Source organism: Anas platyrhynchos, chromosome 11, assembly GCF_047663525.1.
Source record: "Anas platyrhynchos isolate ZD024472 breed Pekin duck chromosome 11, IASCAAS_PekinDuck_T2T, whole genome shotgun sequence".
NCBI classification, from domain to species: domain Eukaryota; kingdom Metazoa; phylum Chordata; class Aves; order Anseriformes; family Anatidae; genus Anas; species Anas platyrhynchos.
The window spans coordinates 18,989,665-19,004,709 of record NC_092597.1 but is presented as its reverse complement, the minus strand read 5'-3'; the positions used below and the strand labels follow the sequence as shown (position 1 = coordinate 19,004,709).

General features: G+C 48.9%; 1 long non-coding RNA gene across 1 annotated transcript in view; it reads right to left on the bottom strand.

Annotated features, from left to right (window-relative positions):
• LOC101799467 (uncharacterized) overlaps window positions 1-15,045 on the bottom strand; it is a 60,577-nt gene that overhangs the window by 33,328 nt on the left and 12,204 nt on the right. Inside the window, exons 4-6 of the long non-coding RNA XR_011812161.1 lie at window positions 9,901-12,211; window positions 5,744-5,846; window positions 5,357-5,496 (exon numbers count right to left, since the gene is read on the bottom strand). This is a non-coding gene — a long non-coding RNA (uncharacterized lncRNA). The remainder of the gene's footprint in view (window positions 1-5,356; window positions 5,497-5,743; window positions 5,847-9,900; window positions 12,212-15,045) is intronic.

The following is a 15,045-nucleotide window of genomic DNA, read 5'->3' as shown; positions in this document are numbered from 1 at the left end:
AAATGAAGTAAAACCCAGGGAAAGAGCCCATCCAGGCAAGGTGAAGCAACACTGGGGACATGGGCCCAGCCTTGACAGCTCCTCCTAAGCCTTCATCCTTCATCATCAAATTGGTTCCTCCAGCAGTGAAATGGGAAATGCAAGGTGCTGGCTATGTCTTGGGAACCTGGCTACCCCTTCATCACCACAAACCTGGAGCTTCTTGTAATAACCATAAATATCTACAGCTCGCTTATTTTGAAACCCAAAGAAGAAAGGAAAACCCTTGCTGCTCTCCCACCTCTCCTCCTTCAGAGACAAGCACGGACAATCAGGAGTATCTGTCAGTAAGGCCAGCAACAAATGGCTCTTGTGGCTCTGAACACACATCCTTTGGCAACTCTGGAGTGTTTGGGGAATATATTACTCCACAGCAGGCTCCCCCCTATTTGTTTACCCAGCAAGCACACTTAATAAGGAGCCTGCTCAGAAGGCCATGGTTATAGCGCAGCGCTGCTCTGTCAAGCAACCAGGCTGGGTTATGTTGTTGACCATTAATTATTAGGGGGAAAAGAAAAAGCAGGCTTAAATTAAAAGCAAACCCAGAGTTTATTAGGCACATAGTAAACCAGGCATAAAGACAAGGACACTCAGCTCCTCCTACCCAAGAGCAAGGCTCTCCTGCTCGTTTCTGTGCTGCTCTCCCCCAGAGAGCAGCTGCACCTTTGTGCTTCTTGCCCACAGCATCCATGCAGCCCGTGGCACCCCAAAACTGCAGCCACTCGGGGAGGATGGGGCACTGATGTTCAGGTGTAATTAAGTGAAGGCAGCAGCTGCATGGACAAGATTGGCAGAGGGACATGTGAGGGGTAGTAACACAAAAAGGAAGGTGTGGGGAGATGCAAAAAGGAGACAGGAAAGGAGATTGGAGTTCAACAGGAGAAATGTGAAGAGGTATGGTTGGGTTAGAGAAGAGGAATAGGGAAATATGGGAAGAAGACAAAGCCAGGGACACAGATGAAAATACAGACTTGAAAGAGCATCTCTGTGCCCACGGGAACAGCTTGCCATGGGGCAGCACACCAGGGCAGGAAACCCCCTAAGGGACAGAGCTCATCAAGGACCCCGTGCTGAAGCAGAGAAGCAGCAAGAAGCCAAGGAGCAGAGGAGAGGAAACAAGCAGCATGGAGGAACATCAGAAAGACAACGTTGTGTGCTGAGCTTCACCTCTCTGAAGGAGCAGCATCACAACAGGGGCACTGAGTTTGCAGACACTGCACAGGTGTCAGAGCATCCCAAACACAGGGCATGTGGGGTCTGACCAGTCAAAAACACGAGTCCTTGGCTGTACATTGGGCAGCATAGAGTGTGCTAGCGAAGCTTTGACCTTTCCCTGGGTAATAACAAATTCAGTTGCTTGTAAGATTTATCCACCACTTTTTGCCATCCTTGATGCTGCCTTCAAAATTTCTTGACTTCAGAGATTTAGCATGGGATTAGCTGAACTCTGGGGAGAGTCCTGCAAGCATACAGACCCGGTCTCTACAGCCTCAGTCAAGTGGCCCTCATCCCATTTCCATTGCCCATTCCAGTGGCCTACCAGCCAAACAAATTTGCCACCACCACACGTGTTTTCAGCATACGCAGGTGCAGCACAGGAAAGAGACTGGTAATCAAAAATAAAACTTTAAAATTAAATCTTTTTTTTTTGTCCAAAACTTTCCAAGAGCAGGCCCTGCAGAACACTTCAGGCACACCCAGGTCTTTCACAAGCAGACAGTCCAGCAAGGACATCTGGCTGATGAACAACTCAGGTCACCTCTGGCCAACCTTCACACTGAGGGAAGCCACTGACTCAAATCCGGGTTTCCTGACTGCTCTCCCCACCCATCCAGAGAACCCAGCTACTTTGTCATCCCTCTGGAGTTCTCTTGTACTCAGATCAAGACTTCCACCCTGTTTTCCAAACCAAACTGGTCTCTTCCTGGCTTCTTCCAACAATAAGAATAAATTTATTCAGCAGAAGTCCCAACATCCTAACATTTGAAATCAAATTTGCCTGCCTCAGAAGAGGACCCTCAGTCTCTGTAGACTTCATGCAAGACCTTTGCTGTCAAACCCCAAGAGAAGTTGAAGAATTCCTCATTTCAATGGACTGCCATTCTCAGGCATCACCTTTTCCTAGGACTAAGGGGGGAAATACGAAGCAAAACCACAGGCAGATTTTTGTCTCTGAGCTGCCAGATGTGAAAGGTTTAAAGGGAAGGATTTACACAACCGCCTTGCCAGGCCAGGCTCAGATAAGACATATGAAAGATCCCTGTACCTCAGTTTCCCTGCCTGCTATAATTCACAGATGGAAGAGCTGTTGACTAATTACTCTCACCTGTAAATGAGCTGCACTCCCAGGATAAGGAGTCTCCGGAACTGAAGGTGGGGTATTAACCCAGAACAAAGGCAAACAGACAGTAAGTCAGATAAGACAGAGCTGACTCCATTGTTTCTCATGGAGTCTCTTACTTGCAAAATAACCCTAATTCACTGCACGTGTTCAGCTTGGAGGGGCCACTTTCCTCCTAGATACAGTCATGCAACTGTCTCATGCCCTGCACATAAACGAGTGGCAGTAGAGACAAATTTGAACTGGAATTTAATGAATCTGGCTAATTCATTATTTGAAAGACTCTTATAATGTTTTTCAGTTTTATTTCATCCTTTTTTTTTTTTTTCCTCCGAGCCAGGAGCACCAGATGGCCAATACCAGTCTCATTGCTAGGTACTAATCAGCCACTTCCATATGATATTTGCCATGAAGAATTAATACAATTAGGTCAGGATGTAAAGACATCATATTATTCATGGCAATAAGCCCAGATTTACTTTTTATTCCTCCTGCAACTGCCTGCAGCCTGAGTGAGGTCAGCATCCAGGTCCCTCTTCATTGCAGTGAGCTGAGCTGCTCCACATCTCGTTGCACAGCATTTCTCTTTGCAGCCCTGATCCCTGTTCCCTTTCCAGAAATTCAGTCAATCTCAACTTCAGATAGAAACCTTCCTGAGAGCTCTCCAAGTGCACGCTTAACAAAAGGACGATACCTTTATAATATCTCTCACCTTTATATATATATATATATATATATTATTTTTTTAAGTTTCATTTTCCTTTCTTTTTCAGTCACTACAGAGGATGCAAGCAATGTGAATTGAGAGCTGGTGAAGATGCTGGGCAGCCAGCACAGAAGGGAGGAGAACTACCACCATTTTCTTATACACCCCATCACAGTGCTGCTCCCTGACTGCTCACCCAGAAGGAATTAAACAGTGACTTCATTATTAAATCATTGTGGGGTCTTGCCTTCCTTTTATTTTTATCTAAGTCACTCATAAGCAATTCATGCCATGGCAGAGGCTAGCCTGATAGGATGTAAGTTTGCCTGGGAAGGACATTTCCTATCTGCTCCCTCCTCAGCACTTGCTCCCAGTTCTCACTCACACTGAATTTCATTTACTTTAGTCCTTTTTCCTCAAAGTCTAAGGCTGTGAGCATAGATGGGATTGTCCAGGAGCATATGGCAGATCAAGGCTTAACTCTTCTGTCCAAAAAATACATGAGACTTGCTTTTGGCCAAGTTGATTTTTTTCCCCCGTGCCATAGTCTCCCTGTCTATCAAAAGCTCCAGCCAAAATCACAAGCATTCACTGTGGCAGTGAATGGGGAGGCAAGCACAGAGCAGAAAGCTCCCATGCTGCAGGACAAAGCCAGCCTGGACAGCTGAGGCGCCGTGACAAGCGGCCAGTCCCGGGCAAGGATGCCTTGCCATCCCCAGAGCTCCTTCCCAAGCCAGGCACCACTGCCCCATGCTGCAGCCAGCATCCCAATGGGGCTGCCCGCAAAGCAAAACCTCTCCTGCATCCTACACGATGGCTCAGCTCTGCTTCCTCTGGCTACTTAAAATTCAAGACATCTGTGTTTGCTCTGTGACCCCTAACAAAGGGTTATTTTCCCTGGAAGGGCTCCATCACTGCTTCTCGCCTGGTGCCTACCATGTGTCCACTTATTTCCCCCCCCTCAGGAAGATCTGCATGCTGCTATTTCCAGCACCCTCCCCATGTGCTAGAGGCATTTCATACTTCGGGACACATGGCAAGGGCTGCGGAAATATTTCCTGTTGTTGCAAGGAGAAGCTTCTCTCACTAACAAAAATCCATCACCGTGCTTCAAAGACCCGCACTGCAACGTGGCTGGATGTCCCCTTGCCTGGATGAGGGAGTTATTCTTTCCTTTAAAATCTTACCAACTGATATCATCTCTCCCAGCCTGAACCCCACTCTCAATCTTCTGGAATCACTGTTGGGTAGAGAAGTAGGGTGCAGAGCCCACCTGAAATCCAGCAGGAGGATAACATGGGAATGGGAGAAGATTACCCATCCACAGCACAGTGCACTAGGCAGAGAGTGATCAAAAGCAATTTTTTATTCCTTCGTTGATAACACACAAAGTGAACAAACTACTGAGAGACAGAAAGCTTAGCACGTGGGTCACACCACCTATCGCAATACAATTTCTAAGGCAAAATATATTCTGTATTACTGCATTTTTGTTACACGAGGGAACATGACCCATCTCTGGGTGGAGCAGACTACCCCAAATTCTCTGGACATGGACCTAACCCCCCAAACAGCTCAGCCAGCCTTCACAGCCAGTCCCATCTCCTACTATCACACCAGGTAGGGAAGGCACAGCCCCTCGTAGGACAGCCAGCCCTCACTCCTGCAGCTGAACACGCCTTCATTTTTCTCCTGTCTGACAGCAGGATGACCGAGTTGTCATCTCATCACCTCCTGGTGGCAGGACACCGAGGGACACTAACTCACTGACCGGGCCCAACCTCCTGAACTAACGTCCCTCACGTTCACATAAATCCTTTCTCACTCTTCCAGTCCACTTTGTGACCCCCAGGGGGGATTAAAAAACACAAGGCCAAAGCGTGCCTTGTTGATACTATTATGGTATGGTGGGGGAGATGGAAAGGGTAGGAATGGGGGCTCAGTGGAGCAGGCGGGTTTGGAGGGTGGGTGAAGAGCTTGTGGGGTCGAGCAGCTCAGGGAGGACAGGGACCGATGAACCAGGGTTGGGACTGAAGCCTGCCAACCCTCACAGCCTGGCAGGGGAGGTTTGTTCCCGTCCTCTCCCTTTGGCCCTGCACTGACATTCCTCACCGCTGACAGCGGGGAGGTGCCGGGCTGGGGCTCCACACGGGGCCAGATCCCCAAAGCAGCACGTGTGTGTGGGGAGGGAGGGCTTTGTAGGACGACAGCCTCAGGTGCAAGCGCTGACTGCAGACATTCCTGCGGAGCAGGGGCAAGAGATTTGTTACCTGCAGAGGGCTGGTGCCTGACGAGTGATGTCTTCATCGAGCTGTCCAAGTGGGGGTTGCTCTGCCTGCAGGCAGCTTCTGCTTCACCAGGGCCAGGAGCCCACACGCTCCTAAGAGGCTCTGTAAGGTCCTTAGGATGTCTGGGAAAGAGGAGGGGGAAGAATTTGGTAGGGAATGGGAGCCTTCCATGTACCCATGTCAGCTTGGTGTTGCTGGGGGGTCACGGCAGGCGTTCAGCCTCCCGCCTGCTCGCACACTCCCAGCACAGGGCCTGCAGGAACGTGTTCCCCATAACGAGCTCATGTCACTAATTTGGCAGCCCGCCCGCCTCAGGGGAGTGCCACGGCTCTGGAGAGCAGTGGGACACGTGGAGTTTTCAGTGCTCACCTGATTTCCAGACCTTTTTTTCCGTGGAGCTGTGTTCCTTCACATGGAGAACGCTTGGCTAACGACGATATGCCTTGTTTTCTGAGGAACTCCTCAAAGACAACTTACAAAAAAAATCAGAGGGAGGTTTATTGGGAGAGAATATTTGGGTATGTTGTGGAAAGGAGCAGGAGACTGGAGCTCATCCTACCACCCAGGACAGCCAGGCTCCTACATTTCATACCACCTGTACTGTCAGATGGTCCTGTGACTTCTGAAAGTGAGCGTGTTACTCCGTGCTTCGCTCCTGTTATCTTCAAATTCAGAATTCAGGCTGGCTCATTACTACTGCATTTCAGAGTGAGCACACGAGGTTTAATTTATTAGAGCCCATAAAATCCTTCCCATTGCAGGGTGGGAGTTTTCTGCAGCCCAGACCTCACTGCTCACTGCCTCCTGCTGCTGCCAGAGCACACGCATCACTTCTTAGTCTTCACCAGACCACGGCCATTGCCACCATGGGCCAAAAAGCAGGGCACTACGAGTGCAGGCTGAAGACTGGATAAGAATCAGATGAATAATATATATTACCTGACACTGGGAGGAACCAGAGAGGGCCTCACGCTCCTCAGATGGATTCCAGCTACAGGCTTGATCAAGTGCCATGCCTATTCCAGCAAATACATCTCTAGCTGATGCAATCCCCTCAGACACATGGAGGCTCAGGCAACCGGAGGACTCCCGGGACTCACGCAGCTCACCCCAGGCCATCCTGAGGGGTTAAAAGGCTTCACAGACAGCCCATTGCTCTTCCTTTTATCCCCATCATGCCCAGCAGGCAAAGGAGATCTGGAGGAGGTGGGGAGAGGGTTAAACTTGAGGGAGGCAGGAAAAGAGGCTGGCGGTGGCTTTTAGCACAGCCTGCCTCCGGGAACTATTAAGGGACTATGGTGACTTTCATCTCCAGGTCACCAGTTCAAATCTGGTCCAAGGCAGGGACAACAAAGGTATTATGTGAAATTAATTGCCAGTCTCAAGTCCAATTCCTAGTACATGTGTGTCCATCTCAGTAAAACTTGCAGCAGCCAAAGGCCACTCGAGCACAGGAGCAGAGCAGCAGAGAGTGATGAAGCTCCTGCCTCATCCCCAGATGGAAACCTGCCTTCGGCAAAGGTCAGCATGAGCAAGCAGCACTTGTCCTGTTCTCTCCATTTCCAGAGGCATTCTTCTCACACCACATACGCTTTTGTACAGAAATAATTTCAAGCTGTGTCTCAGATTCACATACCCGAGATCAATAATTCAGAGTAAGAAGTAATCCCTAATGTGATGCTGGAATTCTGCTTTCCAGGAGAAAAATGGCTGAGATAACAGGATGGAGTTAGACAGGGAGATGTAGAGGACACAGGCAGTTTTGGTTCTGATTTTGCATAGCCAGCAGCATAGCAGCCCCTGACCCACGAGCGCAGACTGAAGAGCCCACTCACTGCTTTGAGCCATAACAGGGCAGCACTGCTTCAGGCTCTCATGGGGGAACATCAGTGCTCTCACTTCAGTTTTCTCTCACTTCAGTTTTCCATTGAATAAAAACACTTCAGATAAATCCAGGTGTTTTAAAAAAATAAAATTAAATATCAACATATTTTTAAACTCATTTTCATGGAAAACTGCCTGAGCTGCTTTAACAGAGCTAGAAATTACTGGACGCAAACAAGAGAGTCTACAGCAAAAAAAAAAAAAAAAAAAAAAAAAAAAGCAATCCTCGCCCTTTGGGCACCAGACGGTACCTCTGTACCACCACATGGGTCTACGGAGAAAGAAAGAAAAAACATGAGCCTGCCTTAGTTGTTCCTGGGGCATCTTTAGGGCTGCCAGAAAGCAGTGGTTCTGATACAAAAGGACATTTTGTAGTCTTCCTGGACAGCATGCTCCCAGACAAGGGCCAAGCAACAACTTCAAGAGCTCGCAGCTTTTATTTTCCACCTTTAAACTGGGCCACCCAGGACTCTGGCCAGGATCCTTGCTGGTGCAAGCAGTGGAAGGACTGCTCTCCAGCCCAGAGGATGGACTCATCCCCCACCACGCTCACCCACAACGAGCACCAGCTCCCTCACGCTAACCAGAAGCATTACCTTGTTTAATTTCTCAGTCCAAAATGACAGCAGATGGTCTCAGCTGGGAAATGCTGCTTGCCCCTGGAGTTACAGCTGCATCTCTCCTCTCCCAATTAGAAGCAAATCTGCCTCCTGTCAGGCAGGGGTTCATTTTGCACATACAGCCCACCCCATATTGGCTTCCATTTAAAAATAAAAGATTGCCTTTCCTGAGCTGCTTATTGCTGCTTGCACTGACAATAATTCTGTGGAAATTGGTCGTTGCCACTGCTGATGACCATTAGCATGCTGACCTGCTTTGACTTTGCCATCAGCTTTGAATATCAAATCAGTGATTAATGACCCCCAGAAATGACCCTGCCAGGAGGATCCCTGTGTTTCTCCAGCAAGGTACTCTCTGAACTGGATCATTACAGGAGCTTGTCATTTGTCAGCAATTTAAAAGCTGATAAGTCAGCAGCGCACGCTCTGGGATGAGACTCTGCTGGCTTCCTTGATGTTTCTGCTGTACTTTGCCTTTTTCACCAGCAGAGGCACATACAATTAACATGGTTATGGCCCATCTTGTTTGGTTAACAGCATCTGAGAGAATACTGTGAGGAGAATCACTTCTTGCTTGCCCCCTTCTTATCCTTTTTTTTCCCAGAGCATCTATTATTTATTGCCTAAGGCTGTGACTCAAAACGTTTCTTGCCACAGTTATAGCTCAAAGACATGAAAAAAAGCAGCATGGAGTCTAATAAAACCTCATTTTTCCAGCTCCAAAAATGGTGACTAATTCTAATAATAAAGTGTCTGTGTTGCCTCAGACTTCCTAGGCACTGAAGAGTAAATCCAAGTCCTGTACACACCAATAGATGATCCAGTCAGACCTGTCACTGACTGGTCCAACACACAAAGCCAGCACGAACAATCGTGGCACTACATCCTCAGGGGCAGGCTGCTGGGCAAAGCAGACCTTTGGTCTGCCCAGCTCCCTTAGCTGCTCATAGGAAAATAAAGCCTTAACAGCACAACAAAGGCCAGGCCAGAAAAGAGCATCAGAGGCAATATATGCCCCTAACAAAAATATCCAGTCAGCCCTTTGATACTTTTACAAGGGCTTCCTAAAAAGCTCCCTGGAGTTGCATCAAGACCAAGCGCTACAGAGAGCAGGTGAGCCATGCTTGGAGGCTGCCTTCACATCTGCAAGTGCTTTATGGTCCTGGTGAGAAAAAGAGAAAGGAAGAGGGGGATCCTCTGTAATGAGGTTGTTTCCAGCGCCTGGCACCGCAGCAAGGCTGTATAATGCCTGCTGCACGCCTTCCCCCCACAGGAAAGGAAAACGCTGGGTGGGAAGGACTGAAAGGGCTCCAGCTGAGACACTGAAGATACAAGCTCTCAACAGAGTTGGGAGCCATGGATCAATTTAGCAAACAAAGGAAAACATCCAGGATTTTTAGCAAAACGAACAACAAAGTCTCCACCAGCAGATGCACTTGCATGGCTGAAGACTTTATTTATCTGTCCAAGAAGAGGCTAAATTTACATTTGCTTGACTGTGCTTTGTTCATGACTTCTCCATGACTCAGTTTCCTTTTTACTTGCCTACGGTTGACTCTGACAGACTCAAGGACAAGCAGAAGACCGACCCTATTTCCTTTGGTCCCATCTATCCCTACAGTGAGCACAAAGTGTAACAACCAGGCCGCAGGATGAGGGAAGCCACCTCATTTTGAGCCAAACCTGCCACCCACACCAGCATCACCAGCATGCTCAGAGCCCGCAGGAGGAAGCTGCTCTCCCGCTGACCCCATTTGTCCATGTAACACCAACCCAGAGCCCTATACTTCACACAGCAGCAGCCCCAGAGCCATCCCAAGCTTGAGCAGGCATCCTCACCCTAACGTACTGATGAACCATATCTACAACAGCACCTTCCCTGCCTCCTGTGGTTTCCCCAGGCAGCACCGCTCGCTGTGTGAGCAGCACAGCAGAAGGGGAGGTGGATCTCCAGCTGCTCCTTGCCAGCAGCTGAACCAGGCAGAACCTGCCAGCAAATACTGTCAAGACCCCTTCTCCTACCTGCACCAGACAGCTTCCCTCCATGCTGAAGATATTTATTCTAAGCAGTTTTGTGTGCTCCACTGCAGCCCCATTCCCCACCCCTCACAGAGCTATCTTTTGGTTTTTAATCCTTCCACTTGCTTTGCAGCATATTTCTAAATCATAACAGGGAAAAGGAAAAAATCAATAACCACAACCTTCCCCCCTTTTAAACAACAGCTATTTCCTTTCCCAGCCTCCTCAGTGAGGAACCAGCACCCTCCAAGGACCCAACCAGAGCTTCTTCTCAATTAGGGTAATTGTCACCCAGCTGAGCCTGTCTCCCAAATGGGACCCATTAACACTCAATTAGGACAACCCCAGGCACTGCCATCCTCCCTGGTAGAGCTCTTCTGTCCACGTGCATGGGCCTGCACACAAAGCCCTCTCAAGGCAGTGCAGAATTGCCCTGTAGTTGTCCATCCATAGGATGTCTGGAAAGGCATGGATGATGGTAATGAGTGAAATGAGCAGTTTGTGTTCTCAGCACATGGCTGCTCTCCTAGGGCCTGAGTGATGCAGTCAGCCTTGTCCCCATGTCCCCTCCCGCCTTCTAAGGAAAAGGTAGAAATCTGAAAAGTGTCACCACACAGAGCTAGCTTGTTCTTGGTGACATCAGGCTGGGGAGCAGTCCCTGGTGCCTTCTGCTATCTGCTAAGTCCGATATCTCACTGACTGAGATAACAGCACCTTGATTTCTCATGGCCCAAATCACCTTTTCAAGGGCTTTTTTTGTTGTATGTAATAAAGGTCAGAAAGCAAACAATAGCAACCCAACACATGGGAAACAAAAGAGCTCGATAATATTCCTTAACCTTGGGCTTTCTTTAAAGTCTTGATACACTTCGGCTGGCTGTTTGAAGCTGATGTGTCAAAACACCTTCACACAGCTCATCGAGGCAGGGAGCTGACCTGGTTGTCCTCTGTGTCCTTCCCTCTGTTGCTTCCAGAACATCCACGAGCACCTTCAAAGATGCAGCCCCTGTTCAGCCACATAACCTCAGGGAGAGGAGAAACCAGCCCTCTCCCCACTTGAAGCTGTCAGCATTTCATTGCTCCCCCTCAAGCTACTCCCTAAACACTCCTTAAAAACCCTGTCAAACCCCCAGAAAAAATATGGATGGTCATTTTGCCCCTAGGGTTTGACCCACATCCACCTGCCTGCCTGTTCAGGCTGTGGGGCAGGAGCTGTGCCTCGCTCTGTTTTGTAGCCCCAAGCAAACCAAGGCTGCCAGGAAACAGCACACGTGCCTTCCTTTCTCCCCTCTGTGATTTATTTCTGTGCCACACATCTCCAAACAGCAAGTGAACTTTCAGTCTACTTTTAATATATACATTAAAATCTCCGTGTCTGCATTTCCATGTGTGTATAAAAATGCAGGGGGACAGGGAAAGGGAAATTTGTCAGATGACCTAGCAGCTCCAAGCCAGGCAGAAGGCATTACTTCTCCCATGTTTCTGAAAATAGCTGGTGCACAGTTAACTTCAAAGTAATAAACAGTACAGACATTTTCCAGCCATATTTATATCACTGTAGGAGGACTCAGCAGGAGGCTGGGTTACTGAACAAGTTTTTCTCTTTGCTGCTTGTGCTCTGGATGAAGCTGAAAGAGGATGTCCAGAGAAATCACCTGTTCTCAGGCACAAATCACTTTTTCTTCCCCCACTCCTCTCTGCTGCTCAGGGAGGTTCAGGGAACACACATCAGCACCAAGCAATAGTCCCACCATGTCACTGCTGGGCCCCAGCTCACAGGAGAGGGAGGGCCTGGCGATGCTCTGACAGCTGGGTTTTCTGGCTCTGCCTGGTGTGTGGATGCCATCTGTCCTAAGTGTCTGAAGTAATTTACTTCTAATTTTCGAGGTGTTTGAACTGATGATGCTAATTTATGCCCAGGGTATTAGACACCTAGTGATTCTTGTTGGGACTGACCTTGTCATCACTCTGCTAGTTAAGCCTGAAAATATTCTGCTCACGTTTTGAGATCAACCAGGGTATGCCTGAAGCCTACCACAGCCTTTGTGAGCAGTCTCCCACCTGGCACTTTGTCCCGCGACTCCAGATGCCAGACACCCTACCAGCATGGGCATCACACTGAGAATGATCAGGCCTCCCCTAGGCGATGGTGAACCGGAGAGCTCATTCACAGGGAACAGACACCCTCAGATAAAACCCCTCTCAGGAATTTGGCACCAAACTGTGGCTCCGAGAGTGCTAACTCAGGCATACAGCGCCTTGTACAGCAGGCCTGTGATCATCCCTCATCTTCATGGGCTCTGCTTTGTCCGTCCTGTACAAAGAACAAGAAAAGATGACTTTATAGATGACTATATGTTTGTGCTGGCCTGGAAATCAGAATCTCCTGAGATCTATAGCCATCCTCAACGCTTACTCTTTCAGCAGTCTCAGGAAAGCCATTTAACCATCCTGCCCCTGGTTCCTCTCCTGTCACAGAGCCCATCTATCACACCAACGGCAGCAATCCAGGCCGTTCAGCAGGTGACTGAGGGATGCACCCCGCTTTGCCCTCTGCTGAGCCTGCCTATATCAACTGCAGGGTGATAAGCATGGGAGGCTAAGCCCCCCTGGGTGGCACGGCTGAGTTTTAGCTTGTTTTTTAATGATGAAGCAGCAGCAGCTTCTAAAAGTCACGCCCTAAAAGCCAGCTGAATTATCAGCCAACCCAGCCACCAGAATGCACAAGTTCTGCATAAGCTTTCCTCCCATATGTATTGCTGGGACGAGGAATAATTCTGCCTTTCCTCTGTGAAGGTAGAAAATCATTTATAGTTTTTAATTAAAGACTTTTAAGTAGTTTTTCAAAAAGGAAAACCTTCAGCTGCTGCCGAATGGCAGCTATTTCTAGGGAGAACTTGGCCAAAGAGCCGGCTGAGGACGCATCATACGGCTCCTCCACAGGGCAGAAACAGGTGGAGGGGCCATCGGTCACCACATCAAAGCGGGGGCTGGCCCCTTTGTAGTGCCCGTGAATGAGACTTTATTTTGTCCTCCTAACAAGAGGGCCCTGGGCGGAAGGTGGCCGCATCTATTCCCCAGCCTCTACTTTTAACGGAGGCGGCAAAACCAATCAACTTGGTGTCATCCACGGCTTTTGAGAGGTTGGCCAAGAATCTCCGGAGGGCGCAGGGGACAATACAACCTGGAAAGTCCTCCTTCCTTTCAGCCTGCCCTGCACTTCCCCTCGCCTTGTTCTCCCTCTCCTCTTTATTAAGCTGCCTTTGTGGGCTTTCACCCATTCTCTCCAATAGTGAAAAAGTCCTAGCGAGCAAATCGCCTCCTCCTCCTTTTTTTTTTTTCCCTTTTTTATTTTTTTTTTCCTTTTTCTGGCATCCTTTTTCAAAGGGGTGCTTTCAGGGGATCGCAGGGCTTTCAGCGAGCCGCGTCCCCGCCACGCGGCTTTGTTGGCTGCCCCAGCATTGTGCTTCCCAGGGCAGTGCAGGTGCAGCGGGGTTTTGTCTGGGTGTTAAACGCGGGCTAATTAGCCAGAGGGAGGGGAAGGGAGATTGCAGCATTCCTTGCACAGAGGCATTCAGGTTGCACAGGCCCTGGGATTTGCCTGGTTAGCGCGATTTCTGTCCCCACTGCAAGAAGGGAGAGCTTTCGGGAGGCAGGAGCACACCCTGCGTGGGCTCACTCGCTTCCTCCGTGCTTTTCTATCAGGGATGGGGAGAATAAATTGCAATCGGCTCTCTGCAACACTTCCACGCCCCAGGAATTGCGAAACAACACATCAGCTCAGGCAGCTGGGGAAAGGAAAGCGCAGAGCCAAAGCAACCCAAATAATCCCTGCGTGAAAACACCGCGTGCAGCCCTGGCAGTGGGGGTAACGAGTGAGGGTCTGCCCGGACTGCAACAGGTTTTCTTCACAGGCTGTCACAGAAATAAATCTGTAATTTACACCATGTGCATTCACTCCGGGTATTTGTTTTAATAGACGAGCCCTACCTTGGCTTCATTCATCACTATAAAAGGAGAAAAATAAAGGGATTAAAGTAAGCAAAAATAGCAGCATTTCAACCCAGACCAAGAACACCAGCGGCAGCAATTTCACCAAATAACAAGCAGGATTTTCATCCCAGGTGCCAGCCTGTGCTAGCTCGGAGGCTCAAGGCAGCACGTGAGCTCTCACCAAGCAAAACCACGCTGACAGCCGAGGAGCCAGAGCACAAACCTCTGAGAGCTTGTAGAAAAAAAAGTGGGGAGCTGCTGGGATCAGCCATCCCCTTGGGCCCTCTGACCTCACATTTCCAGTGTGAGGGTTTCTCTGTATTCACGTCTCCAGGTTGTGAGCCCAGCCAGGTCAGAGCAGATTCCGTGTTGACTTAGCAGCATTTTACATTTATTTTGGACTCGCTTGGTGCTGATGCGATTAACTGCGTCAGTATCAGAGAATCAGGGGAGCAAAGATGTGCAAGTGAAGCAGAATAAACCGTACCAAATCTGTAAGGGAACAGCTCCAAAAAGTCAGTCAAGTATTTTTGATCTACAGAAATCATGCATTGGCATCAAGTCTTCCTCTAGGTAAAAGTTGCTAGATAACTGCCATGGCTCAGGTCACCAATTAAAAATCTCCTATTAGGCTTCCCGCGTCAAACAAAGGACAAGTTTGCAGAGATCATGTTTGTGGGAGTTTTCCACAAAGGGTTTCAGGCAACATAAAATGTTCCTGGCAGCACTTTCAGCTGTGTGTCCCAGAGACACTTAACTCTGTACTTAATTCAGGTTTAATAGGCTGCGATTATATTAAATAAATACCAGCTGAACTGATTATTTAATACCCAGTTATAGCTCCTTAACAGCCAAGCAATTGACTGTTACATCTCAATAAATGTACATTTTTCATTGATCGCCTGGCATTTTATTTAACATCCCATAATTGGCCTCCGCAAGCCTCGGACCTTGGAAGCCCTGCTGGGGGTCACCCCAGCCTGCTGCACGCTCCCCATTGTGGCAGCAGGAACGGACCCAATAACTTCCGAGTGACTCCTGGCAGGCAAATGTCCTTCCCCCTTCCTCTCCCGTGTATTTTTTGGGGGATGCAGGAGGTTTCTTCGCATCTCTCCCGACCTCATAGAGCTGCTCGGTGCCGGCGAAGCAGCTGTG